The 18,164-nt window shown below is 44.0% G+C and overlaps 2 protein-coding genes across 8 annotated transcripts in view; one reads left to right on the top strand and one right to left on the bottom strand.

Moving 5' to 3' along the window:
• LOC105466706 (palladin, cytoskeletal associated protein) overlaps positions 1-18,164 on the top strand; it is a 433,580-nt gene that overhangs the window by 336,183 nt on the left and 79,233 nt on the right. Inside the window, exon 1 of one of the 6 annotated variants that reach the window (XM_011715821.3) lies at positions 2,174-2,251. The exons of the other annotated variants lie outside the window; for them this stretch is intronic. The gene's annotated coding sequence lies outside the window, so the exon portion shown is untranslated. Of the gene's footprint in view, positions 1-2,173; positions 2,252-18,164 lie in introns of those variants that run through there. 6 annotated transcript variants of the gene reach the window in all.
• The window catches only part of LOC105466708 (carbonyl reductase 4), a 176,526-nt gene continuing 167,719 nt past the window's right edge, over positions 9,358-18,164 (bottom strand). For both annotated transcript variants that reach the window (XR_011620834.1, XR_011620836.1), the window contains exon 12: positions 9,358-13,203. The gene's annotated coding sequence lies outside the window, so the exon portion shown is untranslated. The remainder of the gene's footprint in view (positions 13,204-18,164) is intronic.

Genomic DNA, 18,164 nt, shown 5'->3' with positions numbered 1-18,164 from the left:
TAGGTTATAGGCCAGGCACGGTGGGTCACACCTATAATCCCAGCACTTTGGGAGGCCAAGGCAGGTGGATCACTTGAGGTCAGGAGTTCAAGACCAGCTTGGCCAACATGGTGAAACCCCATCTCTACGAAAAATACAAAAATTAGCTGGGTGTGGTGGCGGGCACCTGTAGTCCCACCTACTTGGGAGGCGAGGCGGGAGAATCGCTTGAACCCAGGAGGCAGAGGTTGCAGTGAACCGAGATCACGCCACTGCACTCCAGCCTGGGTGACAGAGTGAGAATTTGTCTCAAAAAAAAAAAAAAAAATTATATACTGGGTGCGCTGGTCACATCTGGGAGGCCGAGGCAGGAGGATCACTTGAGATCAGGAGTTTGAGACCAGCCTGGGCAACATAGCAAGACCTTGTCTTGAAGAGAAAAAAATGTTTTAAATTAGCTAGGTATGATGGCACGTGCCTGTAGCCCTAGTTACTCAGGAGGCTGAGGTGGGAGGATCACTTGAGCCTGGGAGGTCAAAACTGCAGTGAGCCATGATTGCACCACTGCACTTCAGCCTGGGCAACAGAGTGAGATCCTGTCTCAAAAAAAAAAAAAAAAAAAGTTACAAAATTGTATGGAAACAGTGATCTAAGCTATTTTAAGTGTGTGTTTAAATACACATACAAAAGCCTGGAGGACTATACGTTAGGCAGCTAACAATGTATCTCTGGGAGTAAAATCACAGGGACATTCAATTTTGATTTATTGCTTAAAGAGCAATATTTGGTTTATTAATATTTTACAAACATCATTATTCATTTAAAAGTCAATAAAGATATTTCTGAGAGAGGAATAGACTACCTGGCTGAAGACAGTGAACCTAGCAATGCTGGCGCTAGATATCAGTAATGAAGGCAGGATACAGTTACAGTACTAACCCCTTTAAACAAGTGGTCTACTGGCTATTCAAAACGAGTTGGCATTTATTGGCCGTTACCGAGTGACCACGTTACTGAAACAGCCTGGCACAACAGTAAGTTCAGTAAATGGTGGATATTACCATTCGTTCACTGATTCATGCATTCATTTTGTTGACAGCTTGTTGTGTGTGAAACGTTTGGTCCCAGTGGCCAAGGAGCACACGCTGGAAGCAGAAAGAGGACGGAAATTGTTGTGACATGGTGTGCCAAACCAGCTACCAGAGGATTATACACAGAGCCGGGGTGTCCTTAGCTGATCTGGTGAAAGAAAAGTTGGTGATCTGGATTTAAGGCTAAGCCCACAATCTGTCACAAATTTTGCATAGAATATTAATTCTGGGACGAATGAGACCAGTTCCTCTTTGAAAACAGTTCTACAGAAATTCCTGTGTAGATGAGTGTTAAAACAAGTGACTCAGGACCTCCAGTAGGTTATGACCTGAGAGGACCACAGGATAGGATAGGGACTGGGTTCCTCAGATGTTGCTAGATCAAAGTGCTTTATTCCTCTCACCCTAAGGACTCCTGAATTTAGTTATTACACGGAACACAGCAAACTAATTAATGGAAATCTAAAAATTATCCCTTCTCTTCCTTAGAGAAGAAATATACTGCATGATGATTTGTGCTTTTCGATTTAATGTCACACACTCATTTTTGCACTGTACGTGAATATCCGTCCTCAGAGCTGGGACTCTCCCTCCCCACAGCCCCAGCCCAGCTCCAGCCCAGCCCCAGCCCTGCGGTTCCATTCCCTCAGGGCAGCTTCCATTCTACCGTGAGTTTCTATTGCTTTCCCCTAAAACGCTGCCCTGGAGTCGGGTTTATTGGACACTCTAGTCTGTAAAGGAAAAAACACAAACACCGGAGGAGAATCATCCTAACTTGCCGACAACATATCTATGGGCCTAAAAAAGTTACATTCTTTCCCGTTATTAGCACTTCTCGATCGTTCCAGGAAAACCCGATTTGTAACCTGGCTGCCCCAGGAAGGGGCCTGCGACCAGAAAGATGCAAAGGGCGGGACAAGGTTACGAGTGGGTGCGGGGAAGCCTCCCTAACCTGGGGGCCGCGTCCGAGAGCTGCGAGCCACGCCTCCTCTCTCCCGGCGGCGCCGCCGGACTCTTATTTTGAAGGGCGGCGGTGAAGCCTCGGAGCCTCCTGAGTCACCCGGCGGGCGAGGTATAAAGCCCGGTACCTGCCCCGCGCCCGGCCCGCGGAGCCCGCTGCAGCTCCCGCTCGCTCCGGACGCGGAATCGGGCAGCAGCGGGAGGCGGCCGGGAGAGCCGAGGTAGGCGCGGGGAGTCGGCCCTGAGGCTGGTGGAGGAAATGTGTGAATTAAAGGGAGGGCAGCGTGCAGGGTGGGCGGCGAGTCGGGGGTGGAGGGCTCGGAACAGGGTGGGGGCGGGTAGGACAAGAGACTCGTCAGCGCACTTTCCACCCGGCCGGTCCCTTCCCGAGCCCTCTCCCTCCCCCGGCCGGCGGGAGCACAGAACCCTGAAAGCGGAGCTCCAGATAGGAATGTTTGCATCATCTTGGCAGGGTCGGGGCGGGAGAAGATGCTCTGCTGCCACAGACGATCCCTCTCGCTCTCCTAACTTTTCTCTGAACACCTCGCACCCACCACCCCCGCCCCTCTCTTCATCTTGGCCACGCTCACCGAAGGGTCAGACCTAGGGTGGGAGGGCAGAGAAAGCGGGGCTGGCAGAGACGGGGGTGAGGGCCGGGAGGGGCGATGACATCATTCCCTGGCAGCTGGCGGGGAGGGGGTGGGGACGGAGGGGTCCCCCCGACCTGACCCGAGCCCTCCCCTTCTCAAGTCCATCCTCCTTTCTTTGGGATGGTTCGCCCCACCTGGGCGCCATTCAAAGAAAGTTTGCGCGTAACTCGGGGATCCTTTCCCCGGCCGGGTGCTGTGCCCGGCCCGCAGTCGGTGTTTCTTCCGGGCCTGGGGGCTGCGTGGAGCCCGCGGCTCAGTCCCCGCAGTCCCTGGCCGTGGCCGCTGCTTTGTTCACGCCGGGCGCGGGCCGAACTCGAACCTCAGCTGCAGCGCTGGCAGCGCGCACCGGCCACTCGTGGGTTCCAGGCCACGGCCGAGCCAAAAAGGGAAGGTCCCCTGAGCAGCCAGGCTGGCCCTCCCCGGGCCTGGGTACGCTCCCAAAGCTGGAGCGCAGGGCTCTGGGCCGGCCCCGCCCCGGGGCTGGGGGCTTCCCGCGCGTTTGTCTCATTTTAACTTTTGGGGGCAGCTCTGTCCCGAATGGTGAGTGGTCCAGACTCCAGAAAGGAGTTTGCTCGCTTGAGCCCGGATTGAGGCTTGGGACCTTTGCTCTCTCGCTGGGGACGGAAGGGGCGGCGCGCTGGGCAGGAGAGGGGGCGTCTCAGTCGGGTCTCCCTGGGCTCGGGCATCTTCCCACCCTGCGGAGCCGGGTCTTGCGCTGCACGCCCCGAACAGGCCCGGGCACACCGAGCCCCGTTACTGGTCTTCAGGCGAAATTCCAGGACGGGTGTGCATTCATCAACCTGGGAGTCTCTAGGAGCCCGAGATGATTGAATCTACATTTTGATGTGTAATCACAGAGAAACTAGCCCGAGAAAAGGACAGAGGGACGGACCCAAGTTTCAGAGGCATGGAATAATATGATCCCGGTTCATAAGCCTTGAAAAGCTCCCCTCCTCCAGGTTAAGGAATGGTGTCACCAGCCTTGGCTGTGAGGATAGTTTCTTGATTTGTGTTATGCAGGCTCCTGTCAGGAATGTCTGCTTAACTCCCACTACCTAAGGAAAAGATAGCCAGAGAACTGGCCAGGGATCTGGGTTTGGATTGCTTCTAGAGCTCACAATACAAAGATAGCATCTTTCTTGCTTTTTTTTTTTCTTTATATCCCCCCCGAAACCATTTTTTCCCCCTTAGGACTTGGCAGACTTTGATTTAGATAAGAGGTTTGAGTTAATTTGATTTTCCCCATGTCTGTTTAGATCAATGGATATAGGAGATAGTTTGCAGCTAATGTACCCCTATGCCTTAGTGTGAATGTAAGATTTATAACTTGAGAGAGGCAGTTAATAGCACATTCTTGAACCATAAACATATGAGATAGACAAGAGCAAGATAATAAACGGTTTTTCCCCTAATCCCTAAGCTTTACTTATTTTTTTTTTTTTTTTTTTTTTTACTGATTCTTGTACTTTGTTTTTAGAAAAAGGAGTGGGGTTGGTTTCCCAGTGACCGCATCCATTAAGAAACTGGGCATGTACAGCAAGTAGCAAAATATGCCAACATCCAAACCATCTCTGGCTATGTGAAAACTTGGTGCCCTGTGTGAGGAGCATGGGGGATGGTTGGAAATAATGTAGCTTTATTTTTATTGTGATTGTTGGAATTCATGAATCATAAAATTCTGATAGCTGGGATGGCATGGTAGCTCACCTGCTTTAAATAATGTAGTAACTACAGGCCCAGCCTGTCCCAGGTGAGGACCATTGACTTAGTAAACAATAAACAGATGTCCTACTCATAGCAGCCTTGGTATTGCTTCAGTAGATCCTTATGAGCTCTAGATAGTTTTCAGTTGACTTTTAATACTTTTACAGGTAACAATAGGCTGGGCGTGGCGGCTCACACCTGTAATCCCGGCACTTTGGGAGGCCGAGGTGGGCGGATCACGAGGTCAGGAGTTCGAGACCAGCCTGACCAGCGTGGGGAAACCTCGTCTCCACTAAAAATACAAAAATTAGCCAGGCACGTGTGCCAGGATTATAGGTGTGTGCCTATAATCCCAGCTACTCAGGAGGCTGAGGCAGGAGAATCACTTGAACCCAGCAGGTGGAGGTTGCAGTGAACTAAGATTACACCACTGCACTCCAGCCTGGGTGTCAGAGCGAGACTCCATCTCAGAACAAACAAAAACAAACAAAAATTAAATGTCACCACCTTGCATTGTACTTGATCTTCAGAATTTTACTCTATTGTCTTAAGCCTTTAAAACTTTGCTCATGAGCTATATTATTTAGACTACCTTTGAGGGTAGTTGCATTTTTCCAAAATATTATTTTCCCTAGGTTACAGTAAACTTTTGACTCTGTTAAATTTGAAGCAACTAATTATTCCTGAAACATATAAAGCATTTCCTGGCAATGTTCATGGAGTCCATACTGCTCAAGGTGCTAAAGTCATTATTTCAAGGGGAAATTATTAGCGTGTTCCAACAGTTCTTAATTGTCCAAACAATTGTTGATTTCCCCCCTTTCCAGATTTCTTTCACAATAATTGGGAACTATAAAAAGATGTATTCGACATTTTCTTTTGTGTATATTTTCCACTTAAACAATTTTGTATCAAAACGTATGGTACTTTTTCAGCACTTATTTCAGGAGATCCAGAGAAACACTGAGTAATCACAATTCACTATGCTTCAAAAATTGCCTCTCTTTCAGTATCTTGCCAAATAATCTTCTTCAAGTAAATGGGGAAAGTACACACTAACCATATACTTTTTTAAAATAATACATTAAAAGAGCACTAAAGTGTTCTTTGAAAGTGCTCCTGGTACTATATACATATTGACTCATTCCAGCAATGTTCTTTTAAGATACAATACAAGAATTGGAACTCGACCAGATTTGAGAGAAAGATGTAGAGAAGGTGAAGATTTGTTCCAGGGCCATACAGAGAGGAAACCGAGACACTCATTTCTTCTTAGTTCTGTCTTCCAGGTTTTAGCCCTAGATCTCTGAGATTGCACTAATTTGAGGGATTTTTTTTTTTTTTTAAAGAAAACAGGGAAGGTCTGTTATCAAATTTTAAGAGAGGATAAAGAATTAGAGATGGTAGATGAGAAATGTTTCATCCAAAGAGTCTTTTGTTTGTTTTGTTGTTTTTTTGAGACATAGTCTCGCTCTGTCACCCAGGCTGGAGTGCAGTGGTGTGATCTGGGTTCACTGCAGCCTCTGCCTCCCAAGTTCAAGCGATTCTCGTGCCTCAGCCTGCCAAGTAGCTGGGATTACAGGCATGGGCCACTGTGCCTGGCTTGAAGACTTTTAATGAATAGAAAACAGTGGCCCATTCTTATAGAAAAGACATGGAGATAAAATGAAATAAGGAGAGCCTGAGGTGTCAGGGAAGGAGAAAGAGCATTTTGAAACTGGTGGCAGATACAGTTCTCTGCCCAACTCCATGGGCTACTTAGGGCATAGATTTCTTCCTGCACAGTTAATCTTAGCTGCCTTACTGGTTATGTGCTTTAGGGTTGGCTGTAATTGGTAACATAAGCCATTCCAGTTAGGTGAGCCTCTCTTCCTTGTGTATTTTGGATAATGACTCCGAGGAAACAAGCTGGAAATGTGGGATGGTTAGCTAATGTCAGTGCGGAGTCTCCGTGCTCAATGCGCGTTAGCCCAACTGCCAAAGCTCCGCCGCTATGGTAAGTCAAGATGGTGATTTTCAGTTTGGCAGAGACTGTTGGAAGGCGTAATGGCTTATTTGATGGAAAAGATTTCCTGCGGTGGGAGAAGCTGCCATTTGCAGACAAGGTGTGTCAGCCAGAAGAAATGAGCAATAACCGTTTTCTGGTTTCTACTGGCAAAAGCTTTGTATTTTTTTTTTATATAGAAGTGTTAAAAATAGATTCATAAGAAAAATTCATAAGATTCATACGAAACCAAGTAAAGGGTACAGGCACTGAAATTTCACCAGTGAAGGGGAGAGAAGAGAGCCAACCTTTGTTGAATAGTCATTACTAACCAGGTGCTTCCGTTCTCACAAAATGGTGTGAGGTAGGCCCGCCACATTAGAGAACCGGGATCAGGCAAACAAATGAAGTACTGCTGGAGCGCCGCGCAGGAGACTCTTAAGCTTGGTGTTACCATCGATGACATTCGGATGCCTTTGCGAGGCTGTCAAACCTACTGTGAAGTAGGCGGCCCTCAGCTTTCAGATGGGTTGTGTTCTGATTGTGAGTTTATAAAAACTCACTGCTGGGAACCCTGAACATGCTTTTTCACTGAAACTGTGTCACATTTAGTGGTTGGTTTCCCAGGCCAGCCCAGAAATCATAGCTGAAGTATTCTGTCTTATTAATAGTACCATAGAACCAAGCCACTATATATAACATGGTTTTTGTGGGAAAATGCACTCAGAGCTCCAACTTGAGTTTTTTAAGGTTTTTAGTTCCAGTTACAATGGCAAAAGGGACTCCACCTTCTCTCTTTTTCCATTTAAGCCCTGGAGGGAAAATAAAGGTACACAGAGATACATTTCCTTTGATACTTCCTTATGCTAACAGAGACCCCACCCTGGACTGCAGAGCGATGGGGAGGGGGGATCCTGGCAGTAGCTGGCTTTGTGGCAACAGAGAGGAAAGAGAGGAGGAGGAAGAGGGCACAGGTAGCAGAAGAAGTGAGGTCTAGATGTCATCACCTATGGGACCAATTCTGGATGGCTTATCAATATGAGCTACAGGCTGACTGACATCATTTCCTTACTAAACATCATTTTTACTGAGAACCTAGTAACCTAGACCTAGACGTTAATGTTACTTAGTTGTATGTTCAGTATTTTTTAAGTGAAGGTTAGATTTTAAATAGTCTTCAGTAATAGAAGGAAAGCACATATGTAGACATCTTATTTTTCTTTTTCATGCCAGTCTATTGAATGCCCAAAGCAGCACCTATCAGTAACTGAATAGACTCAAGGTAAACCTGGATGCTAATGAATATAAAATTCAAATTAATCATAGAATAGATACTGTTTGTTGAGTACTTCAAACCAGAAAATGTGCTAAAATGTTGAACACATTTTATGTCATTCAATCCTCACCACAATCCCACGTAGTGAGTACTGTCAGCACTCCCATCTTAGAAATGATGAAAGTGAGATTTTAAGAGAATAATTTGTCAAGATCACACAGATCAGAAATGGCAAGTCTGGGACCTCATTAATTCAACAAATATTTTTGGAGCAAGTCCTGTGGCCCAGCCTCTGTGTTAGACTCTGGGAGTAAAGCAGTGAATGAAATGGACAAATAATGCCGAAATCTTTGCCCTCGTGGAGCTTATATGCCAGTGGAAAGAGACAAACCATAAGCAAAACAAACTAAACAGCTAGTGCCTCAGATGGAGTTATGTGCTATGCGGAAAAATAGATGTAGGGAGCATGAGGAATGCCAGGTTGGGTCGCGATTCAGGGAAATAGAGAATACGGGCTGAAGGGTGGCTGTGAGTCAACAAAATCATCAGTCCAGGAGTACATGCGCTATTGTTTCTCGCAGCAACCCATTTTATGTTTAACACTAAATGTTGAGTACATGTCACCCTCATCAGTCACTGCTTCTACTGCAGCAAGTGACTGGGGAGGTATCCAAGAATGACTGGTGAAGGCCTTGACCTTTTCTATCCCATGGTCAGGAAAGATAAGGACAGTTGCTGGAGGGATGTCCTAGAGCGGCTGGGGTTTGGTGCACAAGCAGAGGGCTTGACCTGAGCCAAGAGCGCAGAGCTGATTCTCCTGTATCACTGGAAAACAGGCAGAATCTGGGGGTATAGATGAGGGCTGGGTAGAAGGAGCAATGGAAGCTCGTGGAAGTTCTGTTTCTTCAGTTTTCTCAGTGGAATGGGGAGCCAGGGTCGGGGAGGGAGTGCGGGGCGGGGGGTGCAGTTTGAGGAGAGACATGTGAAACAGTCACCTGGCAGAAAGGGAGCCTGAAGTTAGCTGGTGAAGTGTACACTCAGGATCTGCCCATGGTCAAATTCTGACTATTAACGTCCTTCCACAGTATATTGTAGATCAGAATTCTCTAGTTCACTTCTTGAGGAGAGAGATTATCTTCTAACTCCTTTTTTTGCTGTGTCATTTACTTGGAGCAGAGTCCTGCACTTACTACGTGTATGTTTAATGCTTGTTGAGTGACTGCGATAGGAAAACTACACACTTGTCCAGAAATTTCATTTAAACTTTTCGTCCTGATTGTCACATTGTTCTCTCCCTTCTCTGAAATGCTCTGATGTTCACAGTTCCCAAAACAGCAATTACTGTTAATTACTTCACTGAGTTAATCTCATTCCCATAACGGATTAAGTTTTAGACTAAGAAAGATTTATTTATTTTTTTATTTATTTTTGAGAGAGGGACTCACTGCCTTCACCCAGGCTGGAGTGCAGTGGCATGATCATGGCTCGCTGCAGCCCTGACATCCTGGGCTCAAGCGATCCTCCCACCTCAGCCTCCCAAATAGCTGGGGCTACAGGCATGTGCCACCATGCCCGGCTAATTTTTTGTATTTTTAATAGAGATGAGGTCTTGCCATGTTGCTCAGGCTGATCTTCAACTTTTGAGCTCAAGTGATCTGCCCTCCTCAGCCTCCCAAAGTGCTGGCATTATAGGTGTGAGCCACTGTGACTGGCTAAAAAAAAAAATTTTTTTTTTTTTTTTTTTTTTTTTGAGACGGAGTCTTGCTCTGTCACCCGGGCTGGAGTGCAGTGGCGTGACCTTGGCTTACTGCAAGCTCCACCTCCCGGGTTCACGCCATTCTCCTGCCTCAGCCTCCCGAGTAGCTGAGACTATAGGCGCCCGCCACCACGCCTGGCTAATTTTTTGTATTTTTAGCAGAGATGGGGGTTTCGCCATGTTAGCCAGGATGGTCTCGATCTCCTGGCCTCGTGATCTGCCCACCTTGGCCTCCCAAAGTGCTGGGATTACAGGCGTGAGCCACTGTGCCTGGCCTAAAAATTCTTAATTGTATATTCTTTTGTAATATTGAATGGGGACCACCTAAGTCAAGCCTCATTCCCATCATATGGTGCCCCCATTAGGGGCGGTGAAGAAGCCTCCTATATCTGTTTCATGACTCCTTCTTGGCTGGCACACTGTTGTGGGCGCTCGGTAGGTAGTCAGTGCGAAATGGGAAAACCACTTGTGGTTAGAATACCATGGGAAATAAATATTGGTGATCTCAGCTGAGTGAGTGGCTAAGGACCTGATGAAGCAGGTGGATTCCAAGACTAGTTAGGAGAGGGAATTGACTGCACGTGGTGTTGGTGGAATGGGAGGGGTAAGGGAAGGGCATACATCAGAGGTTACTCCCAGGGCTCTACCAGACCCTGGGTAGATAGAGCCGCCGTTTACAGAGGTAAGGAGAGTTTAGTTTTGGACATTCCAAGTGGAGATGTCCAGGACACAATTATATACCTAGGCTGCCATTCTGGGAGGAGAACTGAGTGGGAGACCATGATTTGGGAATTATCACCACAGATGGTAATTAAAGCCTTGGGAGAGGATGACTTTGCCCGCAAAGAGAGCATAAAGTGAGAAAAGTGGGCTCTTGGTGTTTCAAGGTTGATTAAAGACCCTGTCATTTGACTAGGCTCTGCTATTTGCAAAATCTGCCCAGGGACAGAATATTGAAGTAAATAAAGCATATTCCAGTAAAACCACAAATAGATTTATTCAAAACTTGAGTTAGAAAAACTTGTGGTTTTTCTTGGTAAAGCCTCATTTTCCATTTATCTTCATAACTATAAATGGATGTATTTGTGTGGAAGATGTAGATTTTTTAAAAAATCTATTTTTAGCTCTATTAAGAGACAAAATGAATCCAAATGTATTCCATACTTCTCTCACATTGCACCACTTTGTTATGTAACAGAGAACGTTTGAGTACATACTGTCCACACCAGCAACTATAAATCTGTCCTGGCAAGTGACTGTAAGATACCCAGGAACAAGCGATAAGGAGCTCGCCTCTCCAGGGAGAAGCTTTTATTTGCAAGAGAGAGTGATACACAAGAACTTGCAAATATCTTTGAAGGGCAGAAGAAATCAGCTAGGGCTAAGAAGGCAGCTGTCCAAGTTCATGATTCCTTGGCCCTTCTTTCTACACAACCACCACGAGTTGTCAGTTTGCAAACGTGGAAAAGTATACCATTGTCATATGAGTTCATCTCCCGCTTTTCCAGAGCTACTCAGCAGCGTGTTGGATGCTTAGTGAAACGACCAGAGGTGTGAAGCTGCCAGACCTTTACCCAGATCAACTTCTTTGACTCAGGGTACAAATGAACAACATAGTCTGACAACTCACCTAAAAAACTTATTTGGAATGATTTTATGTTGAGAGACTTTTTAAAGCCTAAATTTAGATTCATGAAAACATATCAAGGTCGAGATATGTGAAAGGCAGTGCTGTATGGGAGGGTCAAGTTCCATTCATTTAAAAATACCAGGACATTTGCTGCTGTTCAGTAGGGGAGTTGGGTAGGGTAGATATCCTCACCTCCTCACCTCCACTAGACAGATTTTTTTTTTTTTTTTTTTTTTTTTTTGAGACCAAGTTTCGCTCTGTCACCCAGGCTGGAGTGCAACGGCATAATCTTGGCTCACTGCAACCTCTGCCTCCCAGGTTCAAGCAATTCTTCTGCCTCAGACTCTTGAGTAGCTGGGATTACAGGTGTGTGTCACCACACCTGGCTAATTTTTGTATTTTTAGTAGAGATGGGGTTTCACCATGTTGGTCAGGCTGGTCTCGAACTCCTGACCTCATGATCCTCCCGCCTCCGCCTCCCAAAGTGCTGAGATTACAGGTGTGAGCCACCGTGCCCCACTATACAAATTTTTAAGAATTAACATGTAAAAAGGTTGGGACTTTCCCAAGGTGAGTTGTTGGACCTGGATCTCCTGAGGCCAACTGTGTTTTTCGTTTCAGCACAGCAAGCATCCTTTGAGATGCGGAGTGATGTTACCACTTGAAAATGTGCAGCAAGGGCAACTGCAGAATTTTCCAAAAGCTTAAGCACAGATGGCAAATCTGGCAAAGTCAAATTGAGAACACTGACTGCATGTTCAGGAGGAAAGTTTTTAAGGGTAAATGCTTAAAATCCTGAAGACCCGTTTATTTGGGAAAGCAATTCCAATGGAAAAGTGCGGTTGGGTTACTGAGGGAACCACACAGTGGCAGTTTCTACAACTTGGCCAGCTGCCCTGGGCTGGCAGTTGAGAAAATGCAGCGGTGGTGTTGAGTAGACACTTCAGCCACAGAGTGACAGTCGCTGTGTTCTAGGCACCATCTGTCTGCTCCTTCTGTGGCTCTGTAATGTCTGAGCTCCTGGGTAAGCTCCATGTAGCCTCTACAACTCTGCTTGGAGCTCAGTTTTCCTATGTGTTTATTTTTATTTTTGTCTACTTATTAAGTTAAATGCAAATCTGAAAATGAAAGAATAGTCACCTTGGACTCCTGAATGTTTGCCCAATGTCATTTGGCTCCCGTTGTTTCCTGTCACCATCGCAGTCTACTGAAATCTCTAGGATATATTTCAGAATTACTCTGATGGTGAAAGATTTCCTATCCTATGTAGTCCAACAATTGTTGGTTTATTATGTGAAAAGTAAAGCAAGCATGTAGCATTTACAGAGCAATCCACCTCCACTGTTAATACTGTCATTTGAAGAGTTAGCAGGGAATGTGATAGAGACTGAATATCTTGCCACAAAGCTTGGCTGTGCAGTTGCTCTGCTCTGAATCCCGGGTCTGACTTCCCTCTTTATATGTGGCTTTTGGATTTTCTTCTCACCTTGAGGTAATCTGCTCCTCCTTTCATTCACCGTGCTTTTAGGTTTGGTTTCAGATACAGCCTCCCTTTTGCTACACTCTTCAAAGTTAAAAAAAGAAAAACGACTTCACATTTACTGGTGATGGGCATTCAATTGAAATTACAAACCGGGAAAACATGACATTCCAGCTCACGGCAGTCTGATTAAAGGTGAAACTCTTATGAAACCACAGGATCTGACTGAACATATGGGTCATCTTCTGGCAAACTTAACAGACACCTGGTGTTTTCCGTGGCCATCCAGAAATCTGCATCCTGGTGTAGATATCATGAGTTAATGATGGACTCAAGTGTAGAAATGTGTCTGGGACTTGCAGGCCTCTTGCTTTGTGATTCTTTTATTTTCTGAACTGGCTGAGAAAATGGCTGTCACTCTAAGTCTATCTTCTGATGGGCTGGTAACTCTCATTCAGGCCATTCACAGCCAGCGGCCTTTCCCCAGACAACCTACACTGCCTTGAGTCTTCTCTTAAAAAGACTAGAGAAGTGCTACTTTCTTCTCAGCCTTGCTGTCCCTGCCATGTAAGGAGGTACTTAAAAGGCATTCCCATCCAATTCTCTCTCTCTCTCTGCTCCATCTTCTCTCCATGCTCTCTTGGAGTATTTGGTTAAAATATTTAAGTTGATGACTTTATGGAATATGATTCCCTGGTTTTGGAGAAATAAAAAGATGAATCTCAGACATCAGTAAGTGCCACATTCTAGTTCAAATTATAAGCCTGTGCATAATCAGTAAAACTACATTAGAAATAAAAGCTTCTCAAAAATCCCAAGTACTCATTACCCAAAAAATGATGATAGACGGGGGTCCCACAAATGTGTAGCTGTGTATATGTCATGGTATACGAAAGCCAGGGAAATACCTAGTGCCACCTAACCTAACCAGCTTTTAAGCATAATTACTGTGGTTTTGTCGGAAAGGAATTCTAAATGCAGGAAGGTTTGCCATTATTGGGCCACAGAACATAAAAGACTTCCCTGCAAACTTCTTGGAAATGTTTATGCTAATTTATATTTCAGGAGATAATACCCACTGGATATACTCTAATTTGGGAAACATGGGATGATTAATGAATTGGTACAACCTCTAGACCAGGGAAACAGAAGAAAGTTTGGCTTGCAAAATCACAGGTTCCACCTGGTCAGCAGCTTATGTTCTTCGTTTAGCTCAAGTTAGGAAAGTTTACCTAGTTAAAAAAGAGCATTTTAAATTTACATTTGACATTTAATGATTTCAGAGAGTTCTTGGGCATCAGGATAAACAAATTCAGTGTAGCACATATGTAGTATAAGTCATAGTTGCAGCCCATTATCCCAGTTAATAACGATGCTACAATCAAAGTTTTCCCATTGTGGTTTTGATTTGCATAGTAGTAAATGCTCTTGCTATTTTCATAGGCAAGGAGAGCCCACGCATGCACTAGAGGCTTTCCATATTAGGCTTTTTGGAGACGTAGGCATGGTGGTGATCGCATGGGGGGTTTGAGGAAATGGAGACTACTTGAATGCAAAGGCTTCTGTGGGGCAAGCAGAGTAAAGAATCCAGTCAAATGATGTCAGCCAAGGGTGGCAAGCCCATGCCCGAAAACCTGGCAGCAGCTCACCCATACCAAGCCACCTGAGACATTTCCTGGGATGGAAACAATGTTACGGAAATTGAACTTCCCTGCCAAATTTACCACACCTCGCCAAAGCATGGGCAACTCTCTTATTCATGGGTGCCTCAAGAGTAATTACAGCTTTATAGCACATCTAGTAAGAACTTTAGCGAAAGTGAAAAGGAGTCAGTAACCTTGAATTTTAGCAAACTGGAGGAGGAAGATGTGGACGTCCTTCCCTCACGCATTAACAAGGATGCTGTTAGGCTGTCTGTCTACTGTGAATCCCTGCTTAGGAGGAAAGTCATCTATCTGGTTGTGCAACTCTCAAAGAGCTTTGACAGTTTGTTTTTTGTTTGTTTTTATTTGGGTGCAATTTTTCTAGAAAACTATAACCTGTAAAAAATTAAAAACCATGATCGAGTGTGCCTAGAAGTAAAGACTACACTTGACTGGCCTTTTCCAAGCGAACTGCCTTACCCATTTAGTCGATACATATTCAGTGATGCTGGTTATTTACAAAGCGTTTTATCTACATTCTGTATTAATTCTCAACAGTCCTGTGAGATCACTGTTTATCCTTGTTAATACACATCTATGCACACAGAGAAGTGGGGAATCCCACAAGCCTTGAGAATTTCAAGAATTTGTGGATTTCAGAATGGTTGAGCAGCTCAGAGCTTTTCTAACACTGAACTTTTCTCTCTCCAAGTCCCAGTCGCTCCTCAAAAACTGCCATCAGCGCAAGACCCTATGATTTCTGTGGTATTCTAATTTTATCTGAGATTTATTAGAATATATGAGGTGAAAAAAAGTTGTGCAACAGGAAATTGGACTATGGCATCCCACAGTGTATCTTCCCTGCCAACTTCCTAATAAAGGATGAACTCCAAATATTAAAAAGTTATTAAGACATGCTTGAAAGTCTTTCCAAATGCTTTAAAAAGCTAGCAGACACATCCAGTATCATTTATTCAGCAGACATGTCCTGAGTTAGTTTTGTGCTCAGCGTTCTGCCGAGTAAGTAGGACACTGACCAGGCCATCACGGGTTAGGCTTGGAAGGGAGGGGCCCGGATGCAGAATGAATTGATTAGTTCTGTGGGTGAAACAGATTCAGTGTCCTCGGAGGAGGGACTGACCAGCTCTGCCTGGGGGAGTAAGGAGAAGTTTCAGGAGAGAACCAAGACCTGAGAGTGGAGAGTTTGATAGAAGGCTGAAGCTGGGTAGAGAAGCTGGAGGGGAAGGGGTGTGTGTCTGGAGGATGGCAGGTGACTGGTGTGGCTGGAGAGGCACCGGAGTGAGGAGGTGAGGGAGGCTCTACCAGCTGTGGAAGGCCTTGCTTGCCACACCCAAAGTGCCATGGAAAACATGAAAATGTGCTTTCTATCAAGGGATACAGTCATACATTGATCGAAGTATTTCCTACCTGTCCTTGGAGAAATCTAGATCATTGGAGAAATCATTCTAGATCCTTTAAAGAATTTTAGGACCCTTACTAACACCTTTCTTCTTTTCCAATAGCATCTTCTGTCTTAGATAATAGTCGGCCCTCTGGATCCCTGGGTTCCACATTCATGGATTTAACCAACCACAGATCAAAAATATTTGGAAAAACAAAAACAATAATACAACAATAGAAATAATATGAGTAAAAAAGCAGTATAGCATGACAGCTATTTATATAGCCTTTACATTGTATTAGGTATTATAAGTAATCTAGAGATGATTTAAAGTATACAGGAGGATGTATGTAGGTTATGTGCAAATGGTAGGACATTTTTTTTAAATCAGGGACTTGAGCATCTGTGGATTTTGGTATCCAAAGGGTTCCTGGAACCAGTCCCCCTCAAATACTGAGGGACCACTGTACTCACGTGACAGGTTGTTAGAGTTTATGAGACTCCTAAATCATAAAACATTTTGTAAAAAAGAAGATTTATTCATACAAAGAACTCAGCTAGTCAAGACTAAGAAAGTACTGGTAGGAAGTAAAGCCACGGTTTTAAATAATAAGGTAACAAATGCTTCCCAAGGGCTTGAAAGTCGTTTGTCTTAAGCAGCACTTTTGCCAATTGTTATACCCCTGATTTATTTGACAAGCCCCCTTTTTAGTTGTTAGTGAAAATCTCAGAGGTATCACAGATTTCAAATTAGTGTGGTCTCAATCAGTGAGGCTTCCTCTTGCAATAATCTGAGATAGTAAGTAGCTGTTCTAGGATACCTCTTTTTCCTACTCTTCTGTCCCTTACTGAATGTCATTTCATTACCAAGTCCTCTTCTCTAATAGGCATTCAACCATGCGTTTATAAGTATTAAGTTGTCCATTTGCTCAACCCTACACCCACTGCACTCTTTACTATTTTCATTCTTATGTAAAAGATCTACAACAGAAAGTAGATTGGAAGTGTTATACAGATCCACTACATACGGTCAAGGAGAAGTGTCAAGTTTTCTCATGTTTCCTTTTATAACTTGGATAACTGAGAGTTAAATATGTCCGTTTGATATGGGTAGTTTAAGCAGCTATAGGTACTTGGTGATTAATGTTAATCTAACACCTTAAATAACATATAAGGAATCAATTTCAACACTAATAAACATCTGGTCAACAAAGAGTTCCCTTTTAAGATGAGCAAGGCATGGAATTATTTGCAGTTGCCTTAAATGAATTTTAAACACCCGTTATGCGAGGGAGTGTAGGTATGGTCTGTAAGAGGAACTCCAGGAAGCCCACGTGGAATTTTGCAGTTTCCTCTTTACAGGTGGCCTGTTAAAGAGCCTGCATGTCATGGTAGTGAGATGTAACAGAAAAGCTATATTAATTAAGGTGACTGATTACCATTCAAATACATGTAAATCACAGTCTACCCAGAGGAAGATAGGAGTCCTCTAACTACAGGCTTATTCCAAAGAATTAAAGGGCTTTCTGAAAAGCCGAGGCTCTCAAAGTGTGGGTATGGTGCCCACACCGGTGGTGTCAGCATCACCATCACTGGGTACATGTCCATGGCATCCAGCAGGTACCAGGACATCCATTTCTTACCCACTACTAGAAATAAACAATTCATTTATGGTTAGCAATATTACCCTGCATGAAAAAATGTTAATTTGACAATGTTAAGACCAAAGCAAAACAGAGAGTTTTGATACTTGCTAAAAAAGAAAAGGCTTGAAATTAGTGGACTGGTTGAAAGGGGACTGGAGTTCAGAGCTGCTCCCATCTTCCATTCCAGCTTTTAAGGCTTCTTAATTGAATTGGAAGCTCAGGTGAATAAAGAAAAAGATCATCTACTCTTTCCTCTGTTTCCAGATAAAGTCCTAAGAACTGTTTTGAGGGCAATTTATACCCATTAAAATGTCAAATTCATATATTCTTTGACCCAATAATCTCATTTCTAGACATGTTTCCCACAGAAAACTTGAAACAAGTATACAGTACAAGTTAGTTGTACAGGAAGCTTTATTGCTACACTATTTGCACTAATGAGTACTTGAAGAGAGCATGTCTATCATTAATAAAGAATGGTTTGTACTTTGGAATATACTATGAGGCATTCAAAAGCATGAAATAAATCTTCATGTACCAACATGGAAGAATACCCATGGGATGTCGTTGAAAGATAAAAGATCACTGAGGGAGAATGTGCTTATGCTTGATCCAACTTTTGTGAACAAAAACCCAAACATGTAAACATATGGGTGTTATAAGTATTTATATTTGTATAGTAAAGGTTCTGGAAAGATAGCACCAAAATATTATTGGTGTTTTGCCCTGTGGAGTGGAATTGTATGAGGATTGGTGGTTATGGGGGAAATTCTTTACATTTACTTTATTATTGTACTACTTTCACTTTATTTTTTAATTAATATTTTATCTTTAGTTTTTGTGGGTACATAGTAGGTGTGTATGGGTACATGAGCTATTTGGATATGGACATGCAATGCGTTATAATCACATCAGGGTAAATGGGGTGTCCATCACCTCAAGCACTTATCCTTTGTATTACAA

The sequence above is a fragment of the Macaca nemestrina genome, chromosome 3 (assembly GCF_043159975.1).
Source record: "Macaca nemestrina isolate mMacNem1 chromosome 3, mMacNem.hap1, whole genome shotgun sequence".
NCBI classification, from domain to species: Eukaryota; Metazoa; Chordata; class Mammalia; order Primates; family Cercopithecidae; genus Macaca; species Macaca nemestrina.
Note: the sequence above shows the minus strand (reverse complement) of the source record. Positions and strands in the feature narration are given on the sequence as shown.